Genomic DNA, 13,821 nt, shown 5'->3' on the forward strand with positions numbered 1-13,821 from the left:
ATGAGATCCCTGAAGAGAAACCTCAAAAGGTTTTACCTTACAACTCTGTTGGTAAATTTTCTCTGTATAAAATGTTTATTGTCATGATGACAGGCATATTATAGTGTTGTAAAAGGGCTTAGTATATAAAAGCTATAAGAAAAGTACCTTTATTTGATGGAGTTTTGAGAGGAATCTGTACCAAATATTAATTTTTCAATAATTTTTTCTCTTAATAATAATTAATGAAAAGATAACTTCATCAATAATGACAGTATAATGCATTTGAAAATGTGCACATTGTGTTACAGAGTGTTTTCTTGTCTGTAATATACTAACTTCATGCCAGAGGTCTGTGGCTTGCTCTTCTTTCAATTAAAAGGGTGACTAAAATGTACTAGAAAGAGGTGAAGTAATTTTATTATTATATATTTGAATCTGTTATTAATGCATGCCCAGTAGTCATCTAAAATCATGTTTCTCACTTTGGAATTCAGAGTCTTCAGGTTTCCAAGGTCAAGTTCATGCCTTACAAGTCTAACAGCTTATGTATTTATTAACACTATTTTACAATGAGGAAATGAAGGTACAAAGAGTTTAAAGAATCCCCTGAGGTTAGTCAGTGTTAGCTATACTCATGCACTCATATTATTCTATTATAGGTTAGTCAGTGTTAGCTATACTCAAGCACTCATATTATTCTATTATATATCACTATATTTTATGTGTTGTGTAAATGTTTCAAGTTGTTTTATTATTAAACATCTCAAATAAGTGAGTAATAATATATATTATCACATACTTTTAATGTAGACATAAGAAGCTGCTATTTTCTTATATCAATATCTTAACCACAGACATTTTATTAATTAGAGAACTATGCAGTCTGCTGCGATTTGTTTCAAGAGATCTCCAGCTTGGTTAATAAATTTTATTCCTCTGTTTTCACATCTAGTATAATAGATGTTTGGAGCAGTAAGAGGTTTGGTCACAGGTGGGAATATGGAAAATGCATTGGACTCTGCGATGATCTCAGATTTAGAGAAGTGGAAATGAGGTCTCTTAGTTAAACATAAGGTGACAATGAGGGAGGAAGTAAAAATCTGATCAGGTTTAGAAATACTAAGGACTGTCAGTTTTGATGAAGTTAAGGATAATCAAAAGTTGTTTAAGTTAAGGACAATCAGTGATATTTAAGACAAGAGTAAGATCATCAAAGCAATACACTCATCCTTTGTGACTTAGGATGTAATGTTTATGGTTGATATAGGACAGTAGAAGTATTTAATAGCTATTCAACATTGTCTTTTGTACAAGACAGGTTGACTTTTATACTAAACTATGTGGAATAATATCAGTAAAGAGAAATAAAATTTAAAGATGGGATAAAATAGTACACAAGATAATTGTGCTGCTAAAAATGGGTTTAAATTTCCTACTAGGGAGAAATTAAACTCCTGTGTACAGGAGGAGTATCCTAAGGTGCAAATGAAGATCGTGATATGTAAAGAAGTGTGTGTGAATGATAGAGAGAAAACATAAGATTAAAAAGCAAATATAAATTCTCATTTTAAAAGAGGTAAAGAGTTCTATTCTTCCTTTCCAGACTGGGGAGCTTTCACTTAGTTCTGGGGAAGTTTCTCGAATAAGTTTTACAGTGCTAATTAATAAAAACCTAGAAGAGGATCTGGGGGGAGTTCACCAAGGTCAATTCATGGTGAAGAAACATCTCTTTGTGCTTTAGTGGGAAATACTAACTACTGAATGAGTGTATTTGATATTCCATGAGCAGACTCAATGTTGTTTCAGGAAATTTCTGAGGAAATGATGGAGAAGAATGGATTTAATGTGATGATGTATGCCCAGTTTGAATGCCAAACACAGAGGAAATTCTTAATTCTGCTTCTCAGAATTCTTCCATGTTTATCATTTGTTGCAGGCTGGGTCTACTGGTGGTGAATTCTCTTAGTTTTTGATTGTCTGGAAGTCTTTATTTCTCTTTCACCTTTCAAGGATCATTTCACTGGGTATAGAAGCCTAGGTTGGTAGTCTTTTTATTTGAACATTTCTTTCTTTGTGGTTGCATGGCTTCTGATGCTTATTCTTGTTTCTTTCCAGGTAAGGGATTCCCCTTCCCTCCTGTTTGTTTCTGGATTTTCTTTTCATGATCATTTACCTGCAGTGTGACTATAATATAACCAGATCAACCTAGTTTATTTAGTATAATAGTTAATATTTTAGTATATTTAAACTAGCACATATTTGTCTGTTAGCAGCCTTGTACAAAGGCAAATATGTTTAGAGAAGAATATTTCACAGGGTAAATTACTCAATACAATAGTGTATGAGAAACAGCTCAAAGAACCAGAGGAGTTTATTCCAAAAATGGGAAGACATGGGGGAAGGACCTGAGGATGAAAGCTGTTTTCAAATATCTGTCAGGTGGAAGACAGACTAGACTTATGCTGTGCATCTTCAAAGGTTCAATTAAGAGCAATGAATGCATGAAAGCAGCCTCAGGGCGTGAAAGTTCAGCTATACACAGAACAGAATTCACAGCAGTTCACAGAATGACTGCCCCTATGAAGTACCAAAATTGTCATTATTTAAAGATGTCCAGAAAGAAAGAAAATTTATGGAGTGGATGTAGCAGAGAAGATACAATTATTGGAGTCAGTTCCATAAATTTAACTCAAAGAATCCCTCAACCCTGAGCATCTTTGGCTGAATGACCAAAAGTCAGGAGTTCTCAGTGGTACTTCTGGAATTTTCACAAAGGACCTATATACTGTATGTCAATTTTATTCCCATCTTTATTTCAGAGGGCAGGAGGAGAGAGAAGAGAGAGGAGAGAGGAAAGAGGAAAGGAGAGGGGAGAGAGGAAAAAAGGGAGAGAGGAGAAAAGAGCAAAGAGAACCATCTAATCAGCCACACTAGCTGAGCTGCTGGTGGGTTAGAACATGACCTGAGATCCTCTTACCTTAGAGAACTACTAACCCCCAAGAGAGACAAAAGCATTTCCCCATCGCAGAGAAGTATGAAGCAACTTAAACCCAAGGTCAGTTTATTTCTTGTGACAGGTTTTTAAAATATTAAATTTGTTTTGTAATTGAAAACACAAACATATTTTAGTTATGTATTCACGCCAGGTAATTTAGTGAAGAATGAATTGGTGGAGGATAAGAAAAATTCAGTAGGACATACGGACAAAGGTTGAGAGAGAGAGAGAGAGAGAGAGAGAGAGAAAGAGAGAGAGAGACAGAGAGCGACAGAGAGACAGAGAGAGACAGAGATTGAGAGAGAGGAAAGGGAGCTGGAAAAGGTAGGGTATCAAGCAGAAGGCATTTGGGTTTTTTTATTTACAAGTGGAAGGTGAGCTATTTTGTTTATTCATTCAATAAAAATTCATGAGGCACACACCGGGCAGCAGACGCTGTGCTGCCATGTAAAGCCTCAGGTTCTCATACTCCAGTTTGCAAAGCCTACATCAAATCAGTGGCCAGATGCCTGCGATCCTGGGCTTCCAAGTGTTGCACTTGGCCTGAAATGGTTTGCTTCAATCGCATCAGGTGAGTCCGTGGCTGTGGGAGGGCAGAGAACACAGCAATACACTGTCCCGGCACAGTGTCATCCAAAAGGCCGTGCACAACGAGCCTGAAGGGTTAGAGATGAGAAAGGCACCAAACCCGTGCTGAGTCGCTGGTAACTTCCCCTTAAGGATGACTCAGGGTTCTGATTTCTATCATTCTCTTACTCATGTTCTTTTTTTCTCTTGGGATTTTGGAGGGAAGAAGAGGCAAATTGCTCCTTAATATTGGTAATAGAAGCTTGCCCTAGGCATGAATTTTATTCTTAGCTGTACAGCCTCCTGAGAACATAGCCCTGGGGTGTGAGCCATCAAACTGTCTCTTGCTGTGGATAGCAAAAACTAGGTACAATCTTGGGTCTTTCTAATGCACGTGTGCTACTTCCCTAAAAGCTGGCATTTTATAAAGGTTGCTTAGGACATCTCCATCCTGTGGGTTTTTCCTAACCTAATGTGCAGAAAGGATGGGTGGTTTCACCAGGTAGCTCAATTTTTGTAAACAAATGTAAATAGCCTAGCACGTATGCACTGATGAATACCAGACCAAAGAACTGTTAACAGTGGGAAGCCCAGAATTCAGTTATTGGGAAAGAAGCAGAGACCACCCTAATTAAAACAGAACGATATACATAGACACACACACACATGCTTGTGCATACATGATGACGGAACGCATTAGAAAGGTGCTCAGTGGCTGTGATACAGTGTTGAGGATCACTTGGTGTGGTGCAGAGCAGGCAATAATTAATATTAATAAACTGGCACAACAATAAATTGAGAGTCTGTCCTAGGTCTACGTGACTTGTGGCGAGGCCCACGGCTGGCTTATGGACAGGTTAATCCTTAAGCCAAGCTCTATGTGTGAGAGCTGAGACTAGCAAACAGTCTGTGAAATCCTGGCGCCTCAAAGCCAGATAAAACATTACAGCTGAGGACTTTGACTCATCCAAATTCCTTCTAGCTCAGTAGTCTAGTTAGTAGATAGTGAGATTACTAGCTAACCATGATCTGTTCCTGTGTGCTTTTCCAAAAGTGCTTTGCCTCTCAGTCCTCAACCTTGCCCATATCAGCAGTTCACCCCAACTGCTTCCTGCAGCCCACCAGAACACCCCAACCAAGCTGTGCACCTAACAAAGGCCAGGGACACTGTGCCTTGTGGTCTTAACCTTCACTGCACTTTGACCATCACAGTTCCCCTTTTAATCATCACCTCCGAGCACGAGGTCAGTGGTCCTAGACCAGAGCCCCACACTAGAAGTCATCTCCCCCTGCACCCTGGGCCACTACGAAATAAATGAGTACTACAGGAAACTTGGTCCCTTATTTTGAAGCATTCCATATGATTTGGTTATACAGTAAAGTTTGCTATAATTGTTTATGAAATACGGGCTTTTGTTTAAGAGCAGAGGCTCTGGTTCAAATTCTGGCTCTGCCCCTTACCATCTAGTTAACCTCGGCCTTGTAAGATTCCTGTGCCTTGCTCTTCTCATCTAAAGCATAACTAGAAGCAGAGTATCTGCCTCAAAAGTTTGTTGTAAAGATTACAGGGCTGTTGTATGAAAACTCTTTGACCAATGATTGGCACATAGTAAATGCTCTCTATGTGATTACTCTTATTACTACTGCTATTCACATTTAATTTTCCCAAGACTTTAAATTCTTTTGTTGCTATTACTGTTATTATGGGTATTATTATTTATTCAACTTGGAGACTTGGAGCATACACTCATTGCATCTTGATCCTTTTTACAACCCCTTCCCTCCCTCTTGCCTCCCCCACATCTCCAGCCCCCTTCCCATTTTAAGTAATGTGAGTTAATACTTAAATTATTTCTTTCAAGAGAGTTGTTGCTCATTATTTCTCCTTATTTAGGTGTGGTTGGACATTTTGAAGTATAGTATTGCTAGAATAGATACCAGACTCATCTAGGCTCTTGCTTATGTGGAGGTTCAATAAATCAGAATACCTGGGAATGTGGTCTAAACATATGCTGTAAATGAGCACCCAGAAGCTTCTGAGACAAACTGGAATTTGAAGACAACTAAATAAAATAAGCATGGCCTGCTTCTACTTTGTCACAGCAGAAGGTCCATTTCCGGATCATGTATTGTACACCAGTCACTGAGCTCTGTAGTTTTGATGTTTTAAATCCTTGTTCACAAGAGGCCTCAGAGGGCAGATTCTATCATGACCTCAAGTTTTCAGGTCAGGGACTATGGTCTCCTCATTCCCCAGGCTAACTGACTTCTCAAGGTCTGTTGGTGCGGGGGCCCATTAGGGATGGAGCTGAGGCATGGAATCAGATCAACTTTGTGTTCCTAAACATGTCTAACATTTTGTGTTCTAAGAATAAGCTCCTTCTCTGTTGAGACCTTTTCTTGGGAAATCTGACCCAGAATATTCACCTGTAACTCAGTCAACGCCTCCATAGGAAATCTGTGTTTGCATGTTACAATTGGCTTATGCAGTTTCATGTTCCACACACCAGGTCTGTCCACTAAACAACCAAGAGAACCGTGAAGTTCTGCAGGCTTTGAGAACTCTCCAAAGGGAGAGGTCCCAATTTAAACTCTGCCTATCTACCAGTAGGGGGCGTTACTTAGCATCACTTCACCATCGAAACACTGAAAACGCAATACTTGAATTCTAATATTTAATTCAGTTTAACCAAGTACAGATAGATTTATAAAAGAAGAAAGGAGAAAAAGGTGAAGGATATGTCAAATGATTTACAGTCATGTTCTACTGAGGAAATCCTGTAGGTACTGGCAATTCGAAGTGTAGTTATACAACGTACATGATGAATCTGTGCTATGCTTATCTATGTAGCAAAAATCAATCACACGAAGCCTACAATATGGTAATAAATAGCATTTTTACTATTATTTAGCTCCACCTATGAATCAGGGACTGCATCAGGTGATTCCCATTTATTTTATCATATAATTTAATATTTTCAAATACTCTGTAGGCGTTATTTAGATGCCTTGAGGCTCTGAAAATTTAAGGAATTTGCTGAAGTTTGTGAAGCTTTTCCTCCTCAGAACTAGAATTTCAGTTGACTGTCTACTGTGATGTAAGCTTTCTGGTAGCAAAGTAAGAAAACTGCAAATAATAATGCGAGGAAAGAGAACGAAGGATCGTTAAAACAACATAAAAATACTTGGCTACGGGGGATCAGAGAAAAGTACGAAGAGAGCCTTTGGGGAAAGTGTCATAAAGTTCTGTATGTTGTAGAGGATTTAATGCTGGAGTTGCGTCTAGACACATGGCACTGGCTTGAGTAGAGACAGCGAGAAGTGTGCTGCTGGCTGAGGTGAGGAGCAGGCATTTCAGACAGGAGCAGAGAATCAGCCACCACACAGACATGGGAAACCGTGTAGTTCACTATGGCAAGTGTAGTTCTTTTATAAGAACTGGAAAATTTGGGGTGATAAATTTGAAAAGTCGCCTGGTCATGTTAAAAGGAGTTTGTATTTGACAAGTAAACAAGGCATGAGGCATAAAAGCTGACTATTTGAGTGTGTGATTGTGCAGATGATTCAGCAAAAGAAAGTCTTGTAGAAGTTCATTTTTTTATTGAAATCTTACTGTGAACCAGGCAATGCGGGCTGAGATTTGCAATACTGTCTCAGGTGTTCATTTGTGACTGTGTTCAGAAGAAGGAAAAGTGGAGGTGGGAGACAGAGGGCAAAGGGTGCCTGATGGGAGACCAGCTAGGTGACTGTTACATTGGTCCAAACAAACGCTTCTGAGAGTCTAAATTTAAATTACTGTGTAGACTTCACTGAGTCAGTGTTCATCTCTACTGGTTTATCTTTTCCAGATGCCTGGCTCCTGGAGTATGTTAAGTGTATTTCCTGTCTGGCTTTAACTCCTTGGTGGTGACAAAGCTCATCACTGAATAGGGGTTAAAAACTGTTGCACTCCTCATCAAAAGTGAGTAGTACCTGCACAGCTGTCGAGTATTACTTTCTTGAATTTCACACAAAGGTTTTACAAGGGAACATAACATGTCTACATTTAGTTTACTCATGGAAGGTGTGTAAATTATTCTTATTTATTCTGAGACAGAGTTTACTAAATTATCAGAGGCACCCTAGTGGAGAACATGTGTTCGTTCATAGTCACATCACCACTTCCTCACAAAAATAGATGCACAGCAGATACTTTGGGTTTTTTTCCTCCTTAAGGAAAAATGTGTTTAATTATCTTCTTGCCTTCCTCCTCTGTAAACCATTACATTGCCTTAACTCCTAGTGACTTTCAAAATAGTCTGGGAGGAGTGACGCAGACAGCAATATTACTTTCATACAGCTCTTCCTCTCCAGGAGGAATATGAAATGCTTTCAAACTACCAAAGTGTGTGCATGCATATGTAGCTTAGAATTATTTCTGTGGTTTTATAAATGCCCAAACAAATTCCATTTCTCTCTGTTGAACACGAATTTCTCTCTGTTTAATACTTATGGAATCTCTGAGAATAGGAAAATCATTCTTTCCATTAAAATGTACCAAGAAAAATCCCACTGTATGTAAAATAGAATTGTAATTGCTTAGCTAAGAACCCCAGAGAGTTCACTGGGAACACTGCTTACACATTTAAGATGAAATATTTAAACTTATGGCCAAGAGAGTCCAGTAGGAAACTTTATTTTATGGAGATTTCCCCTACTCTGATGTGCACCATTGCTTCACAACAGTTTAAAACATAATTCACGTTCTATTAGCATAGGTTTTTGTGAGAGAGGTCTATGGGGCAGAATCTATACATCACCCTGTTAGGGTCATAGGATCAGTTTCCACCATGTCAGTGCACTGTGATGTTTTTAGCAGCCCTCTACACTAACTTCAGCCAAGGACAAGAAGACAAAGTGTTATCAGTCTGGGTGTGCATTACTAAACATGGGTCACCATTCTTGGCAATAACTCTTTGAAACCAGCCATTCAAAATAGTGCCAATGGCTGATGTTTCCAAGGAACAGGATTGAAGCCTCATCAGATCAGGACTGCATTTGTGAACCAATCTTGGGATAAGTCAGTCTCAGCACCCACCTTACCCTGTAGTGAGTAAAAAGAGCCCTGCAGCAATCTAACCCCAGCCCATTTCAGAAGTTCAGTTTCAGAGTTTGAATTGCAAAAGTATTCAGACATATATATTGTATTATATTTATTTCTTTAGTGAATTTTCTTTCTGAAATAACAGTAAAATAATATCTAGTATTCTTGGATCCCTACCACATGCCAGCCCTGTGCTAGGTACTTTGCCCACCTTAAATACTAAGTGCCATGGTTCAAGATAACATGTCACCAGCCCGATTAACAGATGGATGGGTGGGGCTAAATAGGCTAAGTGACTGTTCCAAAACTACATGGCCAGTGGTAAAAATAACAATAATATAATTAGCAGTAAACAATAAAAACAAATATTGAATGAATACCTACTGTGCTAAATATTTTCCCTGGATTAACTCATTCAATTTTTACAACAGTTTCAGAGAGTGTATCCACTAGCATCTACCTGTAATAAGTGAGGAATCCAAGTCTCTTCATGTGGTGGGTGCCTACTATTTGTCTGTTTCTCCTGCAGTCATTCTCCTTTTCTATGCTCATTTTCTTGCTAAGAGGTACATTCTTGTCCGGAAACTGAACAACTGGAGTTTCTATTCCCTCTTTTCATAATAATTTGTCCAGGAACTAACTGATATTCCAAACTACTGTGACAAAGGCCATCACAGGGGCTTTGGGTACAATGAGTGGGAAAGAAATGCTCCCTTTCACATCACTGATTATCCTTATAATATAACCTAGAGTTAACAGAGGGCTGTTGACCATGACCTAGAAAGAACCTGTGGAGAGAAGTAAAACAATGGGAGTGATGGGAAGGAATGAAGAGGGAGTGAAAGGGAGTACAAAGGGAGAGAGAGGGATGGAGGAAAGAAAGCAGGACAAGAAAAAGAGAGAGAGAGGGAAAGAGAAAAAGAGAAAGTTTTCAGAGGACAGATTCTGTTGAATGTTTTGGATTAAATCTCTGTCACTTTCAACCAGTGACACATTGCATGTAAAAAATGAGATGGAAGAGGAGAGGAGAGAGTGGAATGCAGACCACAGCCCTTAAAGAGTGGGGTGGGGTCAGTGGAGGGGCACTGAGAAGCAGAGAGGATCGTCCATCCCTAACAGAAGCTGACTATCACTGTTATAAATTACCTGCCAAATCTTGATTCACAACATTCCCTACTGAAGACTGGGTCTTAGAAGACCTGTCACAGGAATATCAGGATGTTAGAGATCTTGTGATTTTCTTCTAGCTTTTTAGTAAACTGGTCTAACTTTCAAACAACCCTGGATTGCTGGAAAGCCGAGAGAGAAGAAAATAGTCTTGTTAAGAAGATCCTTTTTGGATAACAAGAAGCAATCCAAGATAGTTGCAGTTCAAAGATATATATCCTGAAGATGGTAGTCAGTAAAATGAAGGTAAAGAAGCAGAAGACTCAGCCTTGTTAGTATCCTATTGCTGCCATAACAAATTACCACACATCCAACAGCTTTAAAACAGGACAAATTTATTCTCATTGAGTTCTGCTGGTTAGAAGTCCAGAATCAGTGTGTTGGTGGAGCTATCATTTGCTTTGTCTGGGTTACAGTCAGTGAAGAGAAATTGTCTTGGGCTGCATATAAAATGTACAAAGCAGTCAATGTATAAGGCAACAAAAATTTCCTTTTTAAGTACTTTAACCTATTAAATTATTTTACAGAATAATGTAAGCCTAAGTTTAATAATGAAATGAGAAAACTTATATGTCTGCTTAATAACAATAAACACCTGTCTGCACAGGTGCACACACACATAGATAGGTTGGAATACTACGATTAATAATCTGTGTGTTTTATTCCCAAAGGCTCACCAGTACATGTCATGTCTAACACACACAGGGCTTGATGAGACAGACTGTGAGGGGGTGTGGTATGTTCTCCTGTTTCTTAGTAGCCTGTGCTCTAGCACCAACCCATCAAGTCTTGAAAAATAATGCTAAAAATCATATAATAATGTTAGAAGTTTATGATCTTGTGGGGTTATATCGCCAGCTGTCTGAGGCAGTATGCAGACTGTGGTGATGGATTGCCTACACCTGATTTAGAAGCCCTAAGAGCGAATCCCAGCTCTAGTCTCCCAGCTTCTAGAGGCTGCCCACAATCACCTGATGGTGATCCCTTCCTCGTGTTCCTCTGAAGCCTTGCTTCTGTGTGCCATCTCCTACTGCTTCCTTTGATTTTCTTACTTTCTTCTTTTCAGGACTCCTATGATTGGATTGAACCCAACAGTGTAGGATAATCTTCCCATTTCAAGATTTTTCATTGAGTCACATCTGCAAAGTCCCCTTTATCATGTAGGGTTGTGACTCACAGGTTCTGGGAATTAGGATGTGGGTATCTTTGGGAGTGGTCATCAGGTAGCCTACCACATTTAACTAGAGGTATTACAAGACCCAGAAAAAGACTGGAACCTTCTAATGTGCATTTTCCTTGTAATCGAGAGGAATGATTTACCTGTAAAAATTTTAAAATCCTTGAATCCAAACAAATATGACTTAATCTCTAGATTTACCAGTTTTGAAAATTACTAAATTCACAGAATTATAAGATCGGGATGGGAGGGCTTTGGATGTGACTCAGTGGTAGAGTGCTTTCTAGCGTATTCAAGGCCCTGGCTTTGATCTTCTTCACTGCCTCTCACCCAATCAGAAAAAAGATTCTTTGAATCTTTTTGACTCACCCCAAGCAGGCCTGATTTGCACTCTTGCCTAGGTCACAAAGGAGCCAGCTGAGTCCCTCCTTGACTGTTTTGGGAAGTCAATGATGAAAATGCTCGTTTTCCTCTGTGCAAAAGTGACAATTCTTGGCTAGTGCTCTCCTCCACACTCCCCACTTCTACCCATCTTTGCCGTGGAACCTACATATAGTTCCCTTGTTCAGAGCCAAATGTCCCTATGGTTTTCACCATACTCAGCCTATTTATTCCAGTACTTTTTAAAAGAATAGTGTTCAGAAGCTCACTGTAAGGCCAGGATGGAGATTCCAGGACCTTAAGACATATATCTTTCCTGGAGTAGACGAAAGTCTTCGCCTTTAGAGAGATCATGGACAATCTTCCCCTCTCTCACCTCCGAGTTTGGAAAGCATACTCATACTTCTTTTAAGATATAGTTGAATTTTCAAATTCTGTTACATTAAATTCTTAAAAATTATGGGCTATTCATGGATGTCCCTGGTGGTTTCCTACAATCAATCATTCTTTACCTCAAGGATCTTTTGTTCTCACAATGGCAGCTGTTATTCTACTATAGGAATAAAATTAAATGAAAGGTCCTTTAGATCACAGGATAAATCTAACTTATAGTAGGTAGCATTGGAAACATGTGAATATTGATTAATTTTATTGTGGCAGTATCCCATATTTCTATAACAGTTCACTTTATCTGGCTGTCCCTCCAGTTTGGAGTAATTCCTTAAGTGAACTAGATTATCCTATCTCCTCCGGGTGTTTAAGGGTTGTACTTTTCCTTGAGGCCTTACCATATTTCTTATAGAAAATTCAGTGGGTCATTAGTAGCATTGGTGACTGTCAGGTGTTAATCTGACCATGCTAAACTGCATTTCCTAGAATTTGCTTTTCTTTATGTTTCCAGAAGAAAGGGACAAAGAAGATATTCTTATGTGAGCTTTGAACGCAAGTGACATTGCGGGATTTTGTAGTGCACACACACTGCTGCTGACCCATTGCCTCACCATGGGTAGATGGGCAGCAGCTATGCCTTTAACAATGCCACCTTTTTCTGGCTCTTCTTTCAGCGTCTGTGACTACTGGGCCCTGACCAAAGGACTCAGCTTCTCCTGGAAGCCTTTCCTACCAGAAAGGTCAGAAGCAGCAAGAACTGACACAGATTGCAGCTTGCACTTGTGTGTCCAGCTTGCTTTTGCTCTCCCTCTTTACTACTATCTTCCTTTGTCTTCTTGCTGCCCCGTAGACTTCAAGCTCCAGCATCAGTTGTGACAGTAGCTTTACAGAAACAATGTCGCAGCACACACATTTGCATCAAGTCAAACCTTTTCAGATAAGTAGGAGGTAGGTGGCTGGGTAGATGGATGGACTGATTTCTCAGTGGTTCTACCTTTCAGCTTCAACACTGATTGAAGCAATAACTCTGTCCCAACTATGTAAACCTACTTGTGTAAGAATGGGCTCCGAGCTGGCAACATCAAAAGCTTATCTTTTAAACTTATTTCCTGTTTTTATTCAGAGCTCTTTGCCGTCTCTTAGTTATAACATTAATTTGTTGTTTTCCTCTTTCATATATCATTGAAGATCAGAATTTTATGTCTTTCCTCCAAATCCAACCCAGTTTCTGGATCTAATATAGCCTTAATATTAAGCACTTGCCACTGACAAATAGAATGTGAATATTTACATATTTTTCTATTGAAACTTTATAATCACATATGGATGGCCCTTTTATTATCATATTTTGCTATAGATTTGATAATGAGTACCTTTATATGACACTCTTTGCCTTTAAGAGTAATAACCAGAAGAAGTCAAATAGTCCAAAACATTATATCTTTAAAAGTCCAGTTTCATAGAGTGGACGTTATTTAATAATACTTGCATCAGAGGTCATTAGTGCATGTTTCAACATACTTTCTAAGCCATAGGTTGTTACAAACAATAGATGATCACTTACTTCTTTAAAGGCAAAGTAATGGTGTTTCATGTTGTTCGACCAGTCTTGGTGCTGAATGTGTCTCATGGTGCCACCTACTTGTGGGAAAAGTGACAAATGATAAACGATTTCTCTGACATCCATTATTTTGTAGGGCGGCATACAAACACTTTTTCTAGAGTTGAATGCTCTGGTTTGTGTACGCTAAGAGAATTCTGGATCTTTTCTCTATCTTTTCAAATTTAAAATAATTCTAATTCTATACAAAAGTCAAAACATGACCCTAGAAAGGAGATAATCTATAAATTGATTAATTCTCATAAAAACTAGTCATATATTGTGATTGCTACAAGGAAAAAAATCCCGAAGTAGGAGAGACAAGGGGCCAAAATCCTGTGATCCTTGCTGTGTGTCTTGCTAGTCACAACTGAGAATGATTGGAGACAGATTCTTTAAAGCTGATATGGGCTTTTCTGTATTTCTGTTTTTATTCTTGGGTATTTGGTTGAATTAGTTCCATTGCCTTCCCTTAAGAA

General features: G+C 38.9%; 1 protein-coding gene across 1 annotated transcript in view; it reads right to left on the reverse strand.

The window, feature by feature from the left end:
• Nucleotides 1-10,118: 10,118 nt before the first annotated feature.
• The window catches only part of Galnt5 (polypeptide N-acetylgalactosaminyltransferase 5), a 61,777-nt gene continuing 58,074 nt past the window's right edge, over nucleotides 10,119-13,821 (reverse strand). Inside the window, exons 10-11 of the transcript XR_001235826.1 lie at nucleotides 13,307-13,380; nucleotides 10,119-10,234 (exon numbers count right to left, since the gene is read on the reverse strand). The gene's annotated coding sequence lies outside the window, so the exon portion shown is untranslated. The remainder of the gene's footprint in view (nucleotides 10,235-13,306; nucleotides 13,381-13,821) is intronic.

This window comes from Chinchilla lanigera, unplaced genomic scaffold (genome assembly GCF_000276665.1).
Source record: "Chinchilla lanigera isolate Chin_1 unplaced genomic scaffold, ChiLan1.0 scaffold00048, whole genome shotgun sequence".
NCBI classification, from domain to species: domain Eukaryota; kingdom Metazoa; phylum Chordata; class Mammalia; order Rodentia; family Chinchillidae; genus Chinchilla; species Chinchilla lanigera.